The sequence below is a fragment of the Triturus cristatus genome, chromosome 8 (assembly GCF_964204655.1).
Source record: "Triturus cristatus chromosome 8, aTriCri1.1, whole genome shotgun sequence".
Lineage (NCBI taxonomy): Eukaryota > Metazoa > Chordata > Amphibia > Caudata > Salamandridae > Triturus > Triturus cristatus.
Window position 1 is genome coordinate 205019565 of NC_140591.1, and position 14564 is coordinate 205034128.

General features: G+C 44.6%; 1 protein-coding gene across 7 annotated transcripts in view; it reads right to left on the reverse strand.

The window, feature by feature from the left end:
* SON (SON DNA and RNA binding protein) overlaps positions 1-14564 on the reverse strand; it is a 722851-nt gene that overhangs the window by 263556 nt on the left and 444731 nt on the right. The window lies entirely within an intron of this gene.

The following is a 14564-nucleotide window of genomic DNA, read 5'->3' on the forward strand; positions in this document are numbered from 1 at the left end:
TAGATCAGGAGGTGGCAGATGTGCTGCAAAAAGACGCAATTGTTCCGGCAAGCCTTCACCTGAGGGGTTTCCTCAGCAACATTTTCCTGGTGAACAAGACAGATGGAGGGCAGCGTCCGGTGATATATCTAAGGGAGTTCAATCTGTGATTGGTCTATTGCCATTTCAAGATGAAGGGCATCCATCTTTTGAGGGACCTCCTTCTACCCAACGACAGGATGGCCAGGTTAGATCTGAAGGATGCTTACCTAGCGGTTTCCATTTTTTCCCCGCATTGACTGTCCCTGCAATTTCAGTGGAGGGAGCAGGTTTAAGAGTTTGTGTCCCTCCCCTTTGGTCTTTCTTCGGCCCGTGGTGCTTCATCAAGGTCCTCAAACCAGTGGTGGAGACACTGAGGGCGAAAGGGTATTGTCTCATTTATCTGTACGATATTCTGCTCTAGGAACAATGCCCTATCTGCCTCTTGCGCTTGTTACAGGAGACGGTGGATCTTCTTCAAAACCTAGGATTCAACATCAACGCCAAGAAGTAATTAATGGAACCTTCCAGACAGGTGACTTTCTTCGGGTTCGTCATAGATTCTGTAGCCCGCACCCTGAGTCTACCCGCGAGGAAGATGACCAAAATCAGCAGGGTACTCAGGAGAATGCTAGCTCGTCCCTCCACCTTGTTGAGGCAAATAGCACAGTTGGTTGGGCTCCTCTCCTCGTTGATCCAGGCAATCTTTCCAGGGCTGTTTCACTATAGGGTGCTGCAACGCCTGAAAGCCACTCACCTGCTCAGAGGCCTGCAATATTCGGATCAGGTGCCGGTTACGGAAGATGTGCGCACAGAGATGAGGTGGTGGCTAGAACACATGGAGGCCTGGAACGGCAGGGCCATATTTGGGGCTGCGATCCAGACTTGGTGATAGAAACAGAAACCAGCAAGTCTTGATGGGGAGCGCAATGCGGGGACTCCTTTACAGGAGGAAAGTGGTCCGCCACAAAAATGCAATCTTCATATCAACTGCCTGGAGTTGATGGCGGATTCCTTTGCAATCCAATGTTGGACGAAGGACATAATAGCTTGCAATGTCCTCCTGAAGAAGGACAATGTCTTGGCGGTCCGTTACATCGATCATCTGGGGGGGAAAAAGTCGTAAGGCGCTAGCGAAATTAGTCAAAGATCTTTGGACTTTTTGCCGATCACACAACATTTCAGTGACAGCAGAATATCTCCCAGGGCCTTCCAATGTGATAGCGGACTGGTGCTCTAGGAGCTGGTCAGACATGAGCCTGTGGCAACTTCACCCATCAGTATTCCAGAGACTCCACCTTCTGTGGGGTCCGTTCACAGTAGATCTTTTGCGTCACATCTGGATCACCAGCTACTGAGGTTTTTCAGCTGGAAACCAGATCCTCTGGCAACAGCGACAGATGCTTTCCTCCAAGATTGGTCGGGGAAACAGGCTACGCCTTTCCCCCTTTTGCGATTATAATGCGGCTTACAACTATCATAAGCCGGCAACAGACGAAGGAGGTGTTGATCACCCCATATTGGAGGTCTCAAATTTGGTTTCCAGTTCTTCTCCAATCCTTCTACCGCGAAATCAATTTATTCTGAAGGATCCCCTGGGCAATACCCATCCGCTAGTCCAGCAGGGGCGGATGCCATTAGTGGCATGGTGGATTTCAGGCACCGTTGGAGAGTCTCAGGCCGATCGAGAGAGGCTCAGGAACTTCTGGGAGCAGCGTGGGCCGACAGCACATGCAAACGCTACAAGTCCGCATGGGCCAGATGGGTCAGTTGGTGTATACGTAACGACCACGATCCCATTGGGTGCGAAGTGATAGCTATCATAAATTTTTTGGCCTCCTCGGAGACCCAGGGTTTAGCATATCGTACCATTAACTCTAACAGATCAGCTATTTCGGCAGGTCATGTACCCATTCAGGGGGCCCCGGCTGGGGAACATAGGCTGATTTGCAGACTTATGAGAGAAATTTGCCACACCTTGCCTCTGGAACCCTGGTATTCCTCTCTATGGGATGTCAATAAAGGTCTTTACCTGTTTCAGTCTTGGCAACCTAACAAGTATCTGTCCCGTAAGGAACTGTCGGCTAAACTGGCCATGCTCCTAAGTCTAGTGTCATGTCGTAGGGTTTCTGATGTTCGAGCCGTGGACATCTCAGGCAGAGTATTCACCCCACAGGGAGTAACTTTACATATTGTGCGCAGAACCAAAACTGACTCCAGGGTTGTATCATATCCAGCTTTTGACAATTCACCTAAACTGTGTGTTGTTAGATGTCTCAAAGAATATGAGAGTATGACTGAGGAAACCCGTCCCCCAGGGGAACGACAATTGTTAATTTCCCTACGGAAACCTTTCAAAGCGGTTTCATCACCAACCATAGCCCGTTTGATCAGATGGGTTATACAAGAAGCGGGTATTAATGTCTCACAGTTCGGCGCCCATTCTGTGAGGGGCGCTATGGCATCGAAGGCCTTATCTCTGGGGGGCAGAATCGAAGATATCATAAACGCCGCAGACTGGACATCGGACTCGATGTTCAAGAGATTTTACTTGAAACCAGTTGTAGACATGGCACCGTTGGTGGTGGATAAGCTTTGAACCAGCATAATCCTCGCCTCAAGTCCTGACATAGAATGAAAAGTTTCCTAGTAATCATGACGGAAAGTTTAAATTCTATTAAGGACGCGGAGGCGAGGATTATTCCCGCCGAGGCTCCGGGCGTCCTTTTGTCCATCCCGGAAATATTTAGTCACACAGACTTTGAGACAGAAAGAACTAGTAACGTATAAGTAAGCATTTTCCTTTCTAGAAATGTTTTGTTAATATTATGCAATATTAGATTGTAAGGTGCTCTATTTTGCTTATATCATTGTTGCTACGATGAATTTATGCCGGAAGGAATTGATGTCAACGACCTGTTCTGGTCTTTCAGGTGCTGAAAGTTCCAAGACTGAATAACAAGGCTTAACGATGCAGAGTTCGCAGTCAAGAAAGAGGAGGGTGAAACCTCTGGATCCCTCGGAGGCTGCCTATTGGTGGACTGGACATGACCCTTGTAGAGTGCATCATGGGAACTTTAGTTTTTGGATTTGAAAGTTGAAGTTACTGCTGGAAAAAGGAATAAAGAAAGTAAAGCATAATCCTCGCCTCCACATCCTTAATAGAATTGAAACTTTCTGTCATGATTACTAGAAAATTTTTCATTATTCCTATATCCTAAGACACGCACAAGGGGTTTCCAATGTCACCAGTATTATTTGCTCTGTGTCCCTTTGGCGACGGCCCTCAGACAAGATATGCTTTTATTTACAGAAAATGTTGATCGAATACTGAGTTCAGCTACCAGCTTTTCTAAACATTCAGAAGCTGCCCAAACGAACCCGATATAAGTTCTTGCATGCGGTAACTCAAAAATTAATGTGACTTCAAGAAGAATATCGGTTTCCTTTGACACATCTCTTGATGCCTTTAAGAGAATGTAGGCTAATAGGCTTATCTCCGCAAAATAGTACTATCAAGAAATGGGAGAAAGCTGAGTATTATAATTTTGGCTATTTTTTACTAGCAGGACAGTTAAAAACCTGGGAGCAGGTAGCGGTAAACAATGCACCATTTAATTCGATCTCACATTTTCCTATCTTCAAATTCACGATCGTCGTCAGGCTAATCTCCAGACGTCTAATTTAGGTAAGGAACACGAGTAAAGCACATTTTGTGAATAAATTGATTGGATACTGAGGGGAAGATGGACTTTGCTAGTAGGGCAGAATCAATCGAATGGCCCATATGGCTGTACGTGGAGTCAACTTTTAGCGTGTGCCAAATGTTTTAGATGTGGCTGGGCAAATGTAGTGTTTCTATGTCCCAAATTATTTGATTATTGGAGCAAGATTATGGCCTTCTTTGGCGAAAAACTAAAAGTACAGACTTACAAGGGGTTTTACTTGGGATCTTGTCCTCCAATTCCTGCCTAAATGTGTGACAGCAACAGTACATCTTTATTGGGTAATTAGTAGCTAAATCATGAATTCTACAAGGGTGGAAATATTCGGTTCTACCGCTATGCGAAAGCTGGATAATGAAAATAGATCGTGTTAGGAAGCTAGAGGAATTGTATGCCCAAAGAGTAGGTGCACTGAAGAAAGCCAAGGGAATTCGGGATTCCTTCAGGGAGGAGGTAACAGATGAATGACAGAGGGTGGCATTATCAAGTATTGACAACTCTATTTTTAAACATGAATAAAGATTTTATATTATAAACCCTTAATGTTTTTTGGAATTGCCTTTGTACATTTAAATAGCATTGCTGTTTTTTTTTTTATATCTGTATGCGATTGAATTCAATGTAGCACAGTACCCACCTCTCAGCATACCTTGGTCACTTAAGACATTACATCAAAAACAAAAGGTGGTGATAACGTAACGTTGATTCTGTGCTTAATGTTTAATAAAAAAAATTATTAATAAAAAAAAAAAAAAAGGTGATGGGAGGAATGCTTGCAAATTGTCTAACCATTGCAATCGCTTGGTCATTATTTATTTGTACACGGTGAGCCTTTGTTTAGAGTAGCAGACTAGGTGAAAAACAATGGGTTGGAATGCTAACCAAGCGACTGCCAGTGGTTCGACTATTTGCAAGCACTCCCCCAATCACCTTTTGTGTGGTAAATGTTCAAAACCTGTGGTAGGGTGGAAGCACGATAGACTTATTTGCTGGGAAGGGGAGGACTTCATTGTTCTTTTGATTAATGATTAATAAAACGCTTGTCGTGTGCTGTTCATTAACTCTGTTCTACAGTGGTAGTGTCTATGGAAGGAACTACTTGTGGACAAGCAGTGACACGTGCACAAGCCTATTAGCAAGCACTGTGTTTACAAGCTTGTCCACAAAGGCAGCCCTGGAATGGGCTAAAGAGTGAACAGAGGGATGCTCTTTGTTAAGGAGGCTGCTGCATTATGCAGCCCTCCCACACTTTTCCCTAAGGACACATGATGGTTGAGCGCCTGGATACAGCGAATCCACAACAGAGAAGCATATTGAGCCTCAGAAACACAGAATTTGTATAATTTGACATACATTTTGCCAGATCAACGCAGCTCTGTACAGCACACCCCACTGTCTGGTATGTGGTTGCTGCTGGTTTAGAGCAGAAGTCTACAAACTGAGGAGTGGGGTGCCAGGCTCAGTCTAAGATGATCGTTTACAATGCCCCTGGAGAACAAAGATACACATGAAGCTAGAACGCAGTGCTGTGTTTCAGTGAAAAAAGTAGCAGTGACCCACTCTGTAATGGGCCATCAGTAATGTTTTTCTCACAACTGGGGAAGATCTAAAAAATCCTCAAAGCTCCACACTGTGAGTACTCCTACAATTTTAGGGAGACTATAGCATGCTTGCCATCATGTATTTGATTGCCTTTATAAAAGAGATAACTAAACAATACAGCAATATATGAATTGTAAACTAAGCTGTACATTTTATAGACTTCATGTGAGAAAATGTTTTTGGTCATTTTAGGTAGCCTGTTAACAATTTTTACTGGGGGTGTGGCAATTAAAGGTTTGAAGACCATTGATGTAGAGTTAGTGGGGCTGACGGGGGAAGGGGTGAGTGTGAGCAGAAAAGGAGTACAGGGAAAAGAATGCCACCTAATCTGTGTAAAAAGAAGGATACTGCTGCCATTGTCCCTAGGGCTTAGTCACACATTTTAAAAACAATGTTATTTGGGTGAACGCATGTTCACCTGTGCCTTTGTGCAAACAGCTGAGCATCTCCCTGTTTTCCTTAATTTTGGTTTGTTTATCGTGAAGGGACATCTCCTGTACTAGGATTGGTGGCCTTTGACCTATTGCCAGCTACTGGTGGAACCATGTGCCAGACACTCTAGATTCAATTTCTTTATGATCTTGTGGACCAATCGTCAGTCTTTTGCTGTCAGCCTGTAACACAGGACTTCAGCAGAGTTGTAGACATGCATGGTGGCAGGAAACACAAGAACAGTCTGGGTTTACTAGTGGGCAGAGGTTGGGTTTCAGAGGGCTTGTGGCTATAATACTGAACCTCACGTGTTGACTGGCAACTCTCTGCCCCTGATCCCTGAAATTCGCTTCCTTCTATGCTGTCTTGCCTTAGGCAAGCTCTGAATGCGAGCCAACAGTCAGTCTAAAGTAATGGCTCTGACACTTTCTCTGCGCCTTTCCTCTGGAGCTTAGCACTAAATTGTTTCATGGCACGCTCATACACAGAAACAGCGTCACTATAATTATCTTCCAGACAATAGGAGAAACATGGAATTGCGTGCAGTGAGAGTGAATTACAGCCTAAATTGATATGCAACACTTACAACCCAGGTCTTACCATGCAGGTAAGTACAAGCATGCCATTTTCTAGTACTTTAAAATGCAGGACTTTACCATGCAGTAAAGTGTTTTTAATTATATTCAATAAGGGAAGCATGGGGATGTAAAGATTGCATGGAGAGTTAGGTGTTCAGTGGCACCTAGGTTAAAGGTTAGTAAGGGGGTTTAGGTAGGAATAAGGGTATGGGATAGTGACGGGTTTAAGGGTTTATTAGGGTTCAGGAATAGGAAAGTTAGGGATAGTAAGAGGATTTTAGGATTCAGGGATGGGTAAGGGTATGGGGTAGTAAGGCCAGGTCCTGTGTCCAACCCCCGCTGTGCATAGCCGTGCGTCACCAACTTGCATTGCCTTCACCCTTTTATTTATTTTAACATTTTGTTTTGGGTCCGCAGAAAGTAACGGCAGGGCCACCCTGTGTACCATGGTATTAGCTACCTATTTTTTTGTTTTTAATCAATGGGGGTCCCTCTGGGTCTCCACCACCCCACAAGTGCCTAGAGGTTAGGGTGTCCCTATCCTGCCCACTGATGCCCTTTTAAAAAAAAGAATTCAGGACAGAGTCTGATTCATGTAATAGCCGGCAACAACATTTTCTTACGCTGTGGACTATCTATTGGCAAGATACTGTGGAACAGTCCTGGGTATGGTACCACACTGACTGACGGGAGAAAAGGCTCCCCCAGCCAATAGGATTAGAGTATACTATTTTTTTATTTCGCTACAGCAGGACAGCCTTTGTACATAACTGTCCTGATTCCACTAAGTGTTCCCAGATTATCCCTTTCATGACCACCTGAGCACCTCTTTGAACGCAAATTTCTCGATAGCTACTCAACGAATTTACACTGGATAACAAATAAATATGTTTTCTGACTAAAGTTCTAACTTTCTGCCAAATTTGGTGAAATTTGGGACAGCCATTATTTTTCTGTATTGGAGAGAAAGATTCTGATTATATTGAAATGAGAATGTTTTGGGACTAATTTCCATGGCCCTGCTTGACGGACCAGCATCAAAGTGAATCAAGTTTTTTGGGGGGGGAGAATGTTCTGTGCAGATCTGTCGAACGGCGCTAAATGTTTTTTAAGAAAGAATAAAAAAACAGTGTGTGAGGTAGCTATAGTTAGGACCATGTTTTATAGCAAAAGCGTTTGACTTTTCTATATCTTTGGTGCTGTCTGACGAATCTTTATGAAATATTCCAAAAAAGTGTCACAGTGAGTCGCCTTGTGCATAAAAAGTTTTGGGGTGACCCGTCAAGCGGCGACTGAGAAAAAAGGGAGTTAAAAAAAAATACGATTTCCCATTTTAATTTCCGTAGGAGTTTTGAACACTACTACAGTCTGAACCGTTTGACCGAATTACACCAAATTTGGCAGGAAGGTAGGTTTTGGTTAGCAGATCATAATTTCAGTTATCCAGTGTAAATCCGTTCAGTAGTTGTTGTGAAATTTAAGGGAAAGCAAATAAGAATATCTGGGTTGAGCCTAAGCACAGATCTCATGGTTAGATCTGATTGGCTGCCATCACTTCAACCAGGTAGTTTTGAAAGCTATCTTGAGTCCCACAAAAAAAGTTTAAATGAAAAAAAGGGGAGGCAGGGTAGTAATACTCATTACCCTCTAGGTGTTGGTGGGGTCCCCCCGGTGACCATGAAAGAATCAAAATTCACTTAAAAAAAACAAAAAACAGCCAGTCCCCTTTCTCAAACTTTCTGGAGACGTGCCTCTTGGTGCACTACTGGTTGGGGAATGAAGTCCCGTTGGCTGCAGAGGGTCGTTGGGGGCCAAGCACCTCTATTGTTGCCACAAATAAGTCCCTCACAGCAGGACTGCTCAGATCTCTGAGGCCTTGCCCCGTTCAACCACTCTGCAAATGCGCCTCCTAGTGCAATAGTGGTTGGTTAGGAAGTCCCCTTGACAGCAGAGGGTCGCTGGCGGCCAGGAACCCCTATTGTTGCCACAAGTAAGTCCCACACAGCGGGAGTGTTCAGACCTCGGAGGCCCGCTTCCTTTCTCAACCAATCTAAAAATGTGCCTCCTGGTGCACTACTGGTTGGGTGATGAAGTCATTTGTCATTTGAGATGTCATCAGTGATGCCTTCAGTCATGTCACTGACCAGGTCATGAGTGATGTAATATGTGAGGTCATAAGCAGGGCATGGGGGGGGGGGGCGCAAGTTATAGTTAGCTCAGGTAACTATAACTGCTAAATTTCACGGATTTTGTATGAGTGAATTCTGAACTTAACTAGAACATCCCTGTAACCGCTGCTTTATTCAGTGAAATTCTCAGTTTTTTTAAATCCGATTTCTCAACTATAACGTCCCTGTAACCTTTGTTTTTGTGCGAGAAAAAGAAAATACACACATCTATATATGTAGAGAGAGAGAGGGAGGGTTCTCCTCCAGGCAGGTTATAGTTATAAATTAGCATTTAAAAAACCATAGAAATTCACTGAAAAAACCATAGGTTTTAGGGAAAGTTATAGTTAGTTGGACATTTTACTCGTACAAAACCAGAGAAATTCCCCCATTGTGGTTAGTTCAGCTAACTATAACTCGCGCCCCCGCAATGCACTGCTGATGACGTCACATATTACATCACTCATGACATGATCAGTGACATCACTGATGACATCTCAAATGACATCACTGATGACATCATCCAGTGACTGTTTCTGTAAAGTTTAAATATGTTTAATATATATAGGGAAAGGCGTATTGAATAATGAGTGGGTGTATAAGTGTCTAAATGGACGATTTAGTAGGTGCGTGACTGACTCTATAAGTGAGTGATTAAATGCATCTTACTGAATGCATGGGTTAGTGACTAAACTGTGTGAATGTCTGTATCCGTCTGTTGGTGTGTAAGCGGCTGCATTGGTTTGTGAATAGCTACATGAGTGTCTATATGTGTTTGCACACATGTCACCTCAGACCCCGCCCCCTCCCTTCACCACTGGGCAAACGGGATTAAGTCCCCAACTTAAAACTCGCCACGGAGCGTGTTTGCACAGTGGTGAAGGGAGGGGGCGGGGCCTGAGGTGACATGTGTGCAAACACGCCCTGTGGCGCCTTTTAAGTTGGAGCCCACTAGGTACCTCCAGTAAGCACCACAGAGCTGCGTTGCAGAGAGGTGTAATAAGGGGAGTGGCCAGGACCACCTCTCTGCAACGCAGCGGCACTTACTGGAAGCACATGATGGGCTAGTTGGCCCCCAGGGGCCATCAGGATTGATAGGGAATTAATTCTCCAACTTAAAAGGCGCCACAGGGCGTGTTTGCACATATGTCACCTCAGGCCCCGCCCCTTCCTTCACGACTTTGCAAACATGCTCCGTGGCGCGTTTTACGTTGGGGTATTAAGTCCCCTTGAATCCTGAGGGTCCCTGGGGTCCAAATAGCCCACCAGGTACCTCCAGTAAGTGCCACAGAGCTGCGTTGCAGAGAGGTATATAAAGGGGCGTGGCCTGGCCCACCTCTCTGCAACGCAGCGCAGTGGCGCTTACTGGAAGCACCTGATGGGCTAGTTGGCCCCAGGGACCCCCAGTATTGAAGAGGAATACCCCAAATTAAAACGCGCCACAGGGCGCGTTTGCAGAGTGTTGCTGGGGCCTCCGGCACGATCCGGTCTTTTTTTTTTTCTTCCTTTTTTTAAGAAGGCCCCCCCCCCCTTCTTTTTCCTTTTTTTTGGGCCCTGGGAAACCCATCCCCCAGATCCCCCAGAGCCTGACCCCTTTTTTAAAAAAAACAAAAAATATATGAACGGAAAGGGGGCTGCGTGGGCCCCCCTCCAGTGGTCAATTCCGGCCCCAGGGACCCCATCCCACGGGGCATGGCCACATATATATTTATTTTTTATGGAGGGGGCTGCGTGGCCCCCCTCCAGAGGCCTTTATTGGACCCAGGGACCCCATCCCCCGGGGCCGGCCTTTTTTTTCAATTTAGTTATTTATTTGGGGGGGCGAGGGGGGCAGCGTGGCCCCGCTCCCAGGCCACTTCTAGCCCCGGGGACCCCATCCCCCGGGGCAGGCCCTATCTGCTGGGGACCGTGGGGGGAGCCCCAATGCCCCCACGGTCCCGCCGGCTCCCCGCCTCCTGCGGGAGCCGGCATTGCTTTTCCACACGGGGAGCTGCTGACATGCAGCTCCCCTTGTGGAAAAGCAATTTTGCACATTTGCAATTTTGCAATTTTGCTTTGCTTCATTGAAGCGAGTGCAGGTTTCCCTGCTCTCGCTTCAATGAAGCAAAGCAGTTTGCAATGACAGGGCAGGAGCCGCACGGCTCCCGTCCTGTGATTGCAAACAGCAGTGTCCCAGGGTGGGCACCCCGGGACACTGCAGGGGCCGGCTCTGGGGGGTGGCGGTCCCTAGGGCCATCAAGGGCTCCAGGAGGGGGCCCCCCTCCCAACGTGTGCACAGCCCTGGGGAGGTGGCGGTCCCCGGGGCTTGGGGGGGCCTTGGAGGCCCCTCCACACATTTAAAAAAACAAGCACTGAGGGTGGCGGTCCCTGGGGCTGCGGGGTCCCCCTGGGCCCCCGCAATTACATTAGCCAATGCCCCTGGGACTTGGCCCATGATCGGCTGTCACGTGTGCAATAAGCAAAGCATTTTGGGCAATGCAGTGACGGCTTGAATAAGCATGCAATGTCCTGCTGAACAGAGCACCCAAATGAGCCCCGGCAGAAAGACGTCATCCTCAATTCCTTGATGCTGGTCCCCGGATAGAGGCTGGCAAATGTCAACCCCAATATATATATATATATATACACACAGATACACACAGTTACATGCAGTTTTACAGTGGATTGCCAGACCTCACAATACTTTGTAGAGATGTTTCAGTTCTCATTTTCACTGATACAATAAAAACAAGTGAGGAGTACACAATTAATCAGACCAAGGGCACATACATAACAATGTAACATATAGTGCCTTATGTTGACTTTCCCATGTTAAGTAATATATACACAGAAAACAGAGCCTTCAACTGTCAACATCTTAATGATGGGAATGCAAAACAGTGACACGTAAAAACAATGTTGCCTGATGATTAAAGCTGCAGGTATAAAAATGCAGGTCTGGGCTGTCTAAAGTATTTGTACCCTTGCACTTTATTAGTAACAAAAAACTACAAGAACCGGAATGAAACCTAAACAAGCACTTGCAATGCAGTAGGTCTCGCATTGCTGAAAGTTTGATCTATTGGCGCTGCTAATATTGCAACACCAATATCTCAAACTTTTAGTAATGTGAGAGCTATGGATTGCGGCACTCGAGCATTAGCTTTAAACATCTTAAGCTAAAGTGCAGATGCTGCGTTTGCTTCAAAAGTAAAAAAAATAGAAACAAAATGGTGGCTGCACATTTATTTCCCTATTTGTTTACTTTTGTTACACTGGCTGCACCTGTGCTTTGAACATCTTAGGCTAAAGCGAGGTTACCACGATTGGTTCAAAAGAAATAGGGAGGGGTGGGGATCAATATTTTTTCTATCTCTTTACTTTTGAGGCAATGGTGGCCCCCGTGCTTTAGCTTAAGATGTTTAAAGCTAAAGTGCGGGTGCCGCCATTGAATGAAAAGTAAATAAACAGAAAAAAAGGGCATGCAGTCGCTTCAGCGATCGCAATTAACAAAAAGAAAATGTTGGAGGCTATAATTAAAAGGTACTGAGTATCAACACATGTAACAGGGGGTGTCCTCAAGAGGAAAGGCGATACTAAGAAGGGACTACTAAGCCTATTGACCAATAAAAAGCCACCATTTACAAAGGACAGTCGCCAATTAAAAAGATGGGCAGAAAGTGGGTGGAGCTTCCTGCCCATATCCTGAATACAGCATGTCTCGAAGAGACCGCACAAGCACTGCCTAGGCGAGACCTAAAAAGGACTCGTAAGCCAGTCTTGTCTTGCATGGGAGGTTTGAGAACTCCGATGCTTGACTGTAATTAAATAACCTTCTGCAGACAAGTTTTTAATTTTAAAGTATTTGACACAGCCCTAATCCAGAGTGAATTACAATATGCATTAAGCATTTACTGAAAAGCCAAAACTAAGATATGGCCACTGTGACGCAGCCTTTGTTCATAGTTCTCAAGCCCTTCCATGTCATGTGTGACCCTTTAAGGAGTTCCTGGCATTTTGCTAAACAAAACTATTTGATTGCTGGCATTTTGAGCCTATACTTATAACGTTAATAGTGAAACCATGTGTCCCAGAATACAATATGATGATGCATAAAATGGCAGGGCTGGCTAAATAAACAGCATTTATGTTGTACTCAAGCAAGATGGGCAGAAAGTGGGTGGAGCTTCCTGCCCATATCCTGAATACAGCATGTCTCGAAGAGACCGCACAAGCACTGCCTAGGCGAGACCTAAAAAGGACTCCTAAGCCAGTCTTGTCTTGCATGGGAGGTTTGAGAACTCCGATGCTTGACTGTAATTAAATAACCTTCTGCAGACAAGTTTTTAATTTTAAAGTATTTGACACAGCCCTAATCCAGAGTGAATTACAATATGCATTAAGCATTTACTGAAAAGCCAAAACTAAGATATGGCCACTGTGACGCAGCCTTTGTTCATAGTTCTCAAGCCCTTCCATGTCATGTGTGACCCTTTAAGGAGTTCCTGGCATTTTGCTAAACAAAACTATTTGATTGCTGGCATTTTGAGCCTATACTTATAACGTTAATAGTGAAACCATGTGTCCCAGAATACAATATGATGATGCATAAAATGGCAGGGCTGGCTAAATAAACAGCATTTATGTTGTACTCAAGCAAGTAGGCATTTAAAGCTGTGGTGAAGTAAACAGTATTATATCACAGCCAGAGAGAGTTATGTGTAAGCAAACTTCTAAAACGCCCCTTCTTAGTTATTAGCTTCCTAGCCTTCAGAAATTACTCTACTAATTTGCTGCCTTTTTAGCTACAGACTCAAGTGAAAGACCTTACAGGTGAATCATCTACGAGAAATTTAAAAATCAGCATTTGACAGCAAAGAACATAATTAAAACAACCAAGCCTACTTCTCGGTTTCAGCCCTGAATGAAACTGAATACACAAAAAGTATGTGCCATTATCCATCATTAAAAACATATTGTATGAAACAGCTCAGATCCTTTTGTGAAAAAGGTGGCAATTTTAGTTTACCTCCAAATTATTCACAGGTAATCTTTACATCTCACTAGTAGTAAGACAAAGCAAGACAACACGAAAAATGACTAAATGTATCTGCAGCATTTCAGTCTGGAAATGTTGCTTCAGGTTTGGTCTAACCTACAACTCCTGAGCAATACCATCAATATAAAATGACGTATTTCCTTATGGTAGATGGAAATGTACATGGGAAAGGGTTGCAGGTGGGAAGGGACCTAGCTGCAAAGTGCCCTCTGCGTCAAGTGTGACACATTCAGCTAGTTTTGCCTTTACGCAGCCGCACTTTTCATGCTGACATTTTTTTAATGCAGTTTTGCAGTGTTAAAGTTATATCCAAGAATATGACTGTTCGAAAGTGTCACACATTACTTGGAGCCCTTTAGCAGCTACGGAGTAATAGTAGGCAGACGTGTTACAGGTACCCGACATTTTCTAGGTTGGGTGCTGGCACAAGGATGGATACATATGTAGACAGCCCAAACATAGGTCACTTGGGCAGAAGCTGTCATTGCTTCAGAGGTAGAACTGAAGTAATTATAGGTGGAAGGTAGAAATTGAGAACAAGTATAGAAAACTGATGGAAGATGAAGAAAATGTATCTGGGGAGAATAAAAAGGAGTGTAATAATTTTAGGTGATACCTGAAGATGATGTAGGTCAATGGGAGGGCCTTAGAAGAATGGAGTTTCACGGTACTAGGAACAAGAAGAAAGAATAAGGAGGGATGCAAGAAAAGAGAATGCATGACTAACATATGTGGTAAATATGGAAGAGAGTGCATGACAGGGCGAGAATTATTTCTTAGCAAACAAATGAAATAGTGTTTGAAGGTGAACCAAATGAGAGAACACGCCTGGAAGGGTTGAAAGACAGTGAATGAGAGGGGAGGGTGGAGGAGAGTAAGTGCTTGAGACATGTGGCAGAGAAATATAGGTTTCCAACAGGAGATAAGAATGGTTGAGAAAAAAATGCAAGGTAGGTCTGATTTCTTAAATTCTAAAGCATTTTGGAAGTGTTCAAGGTTGGCC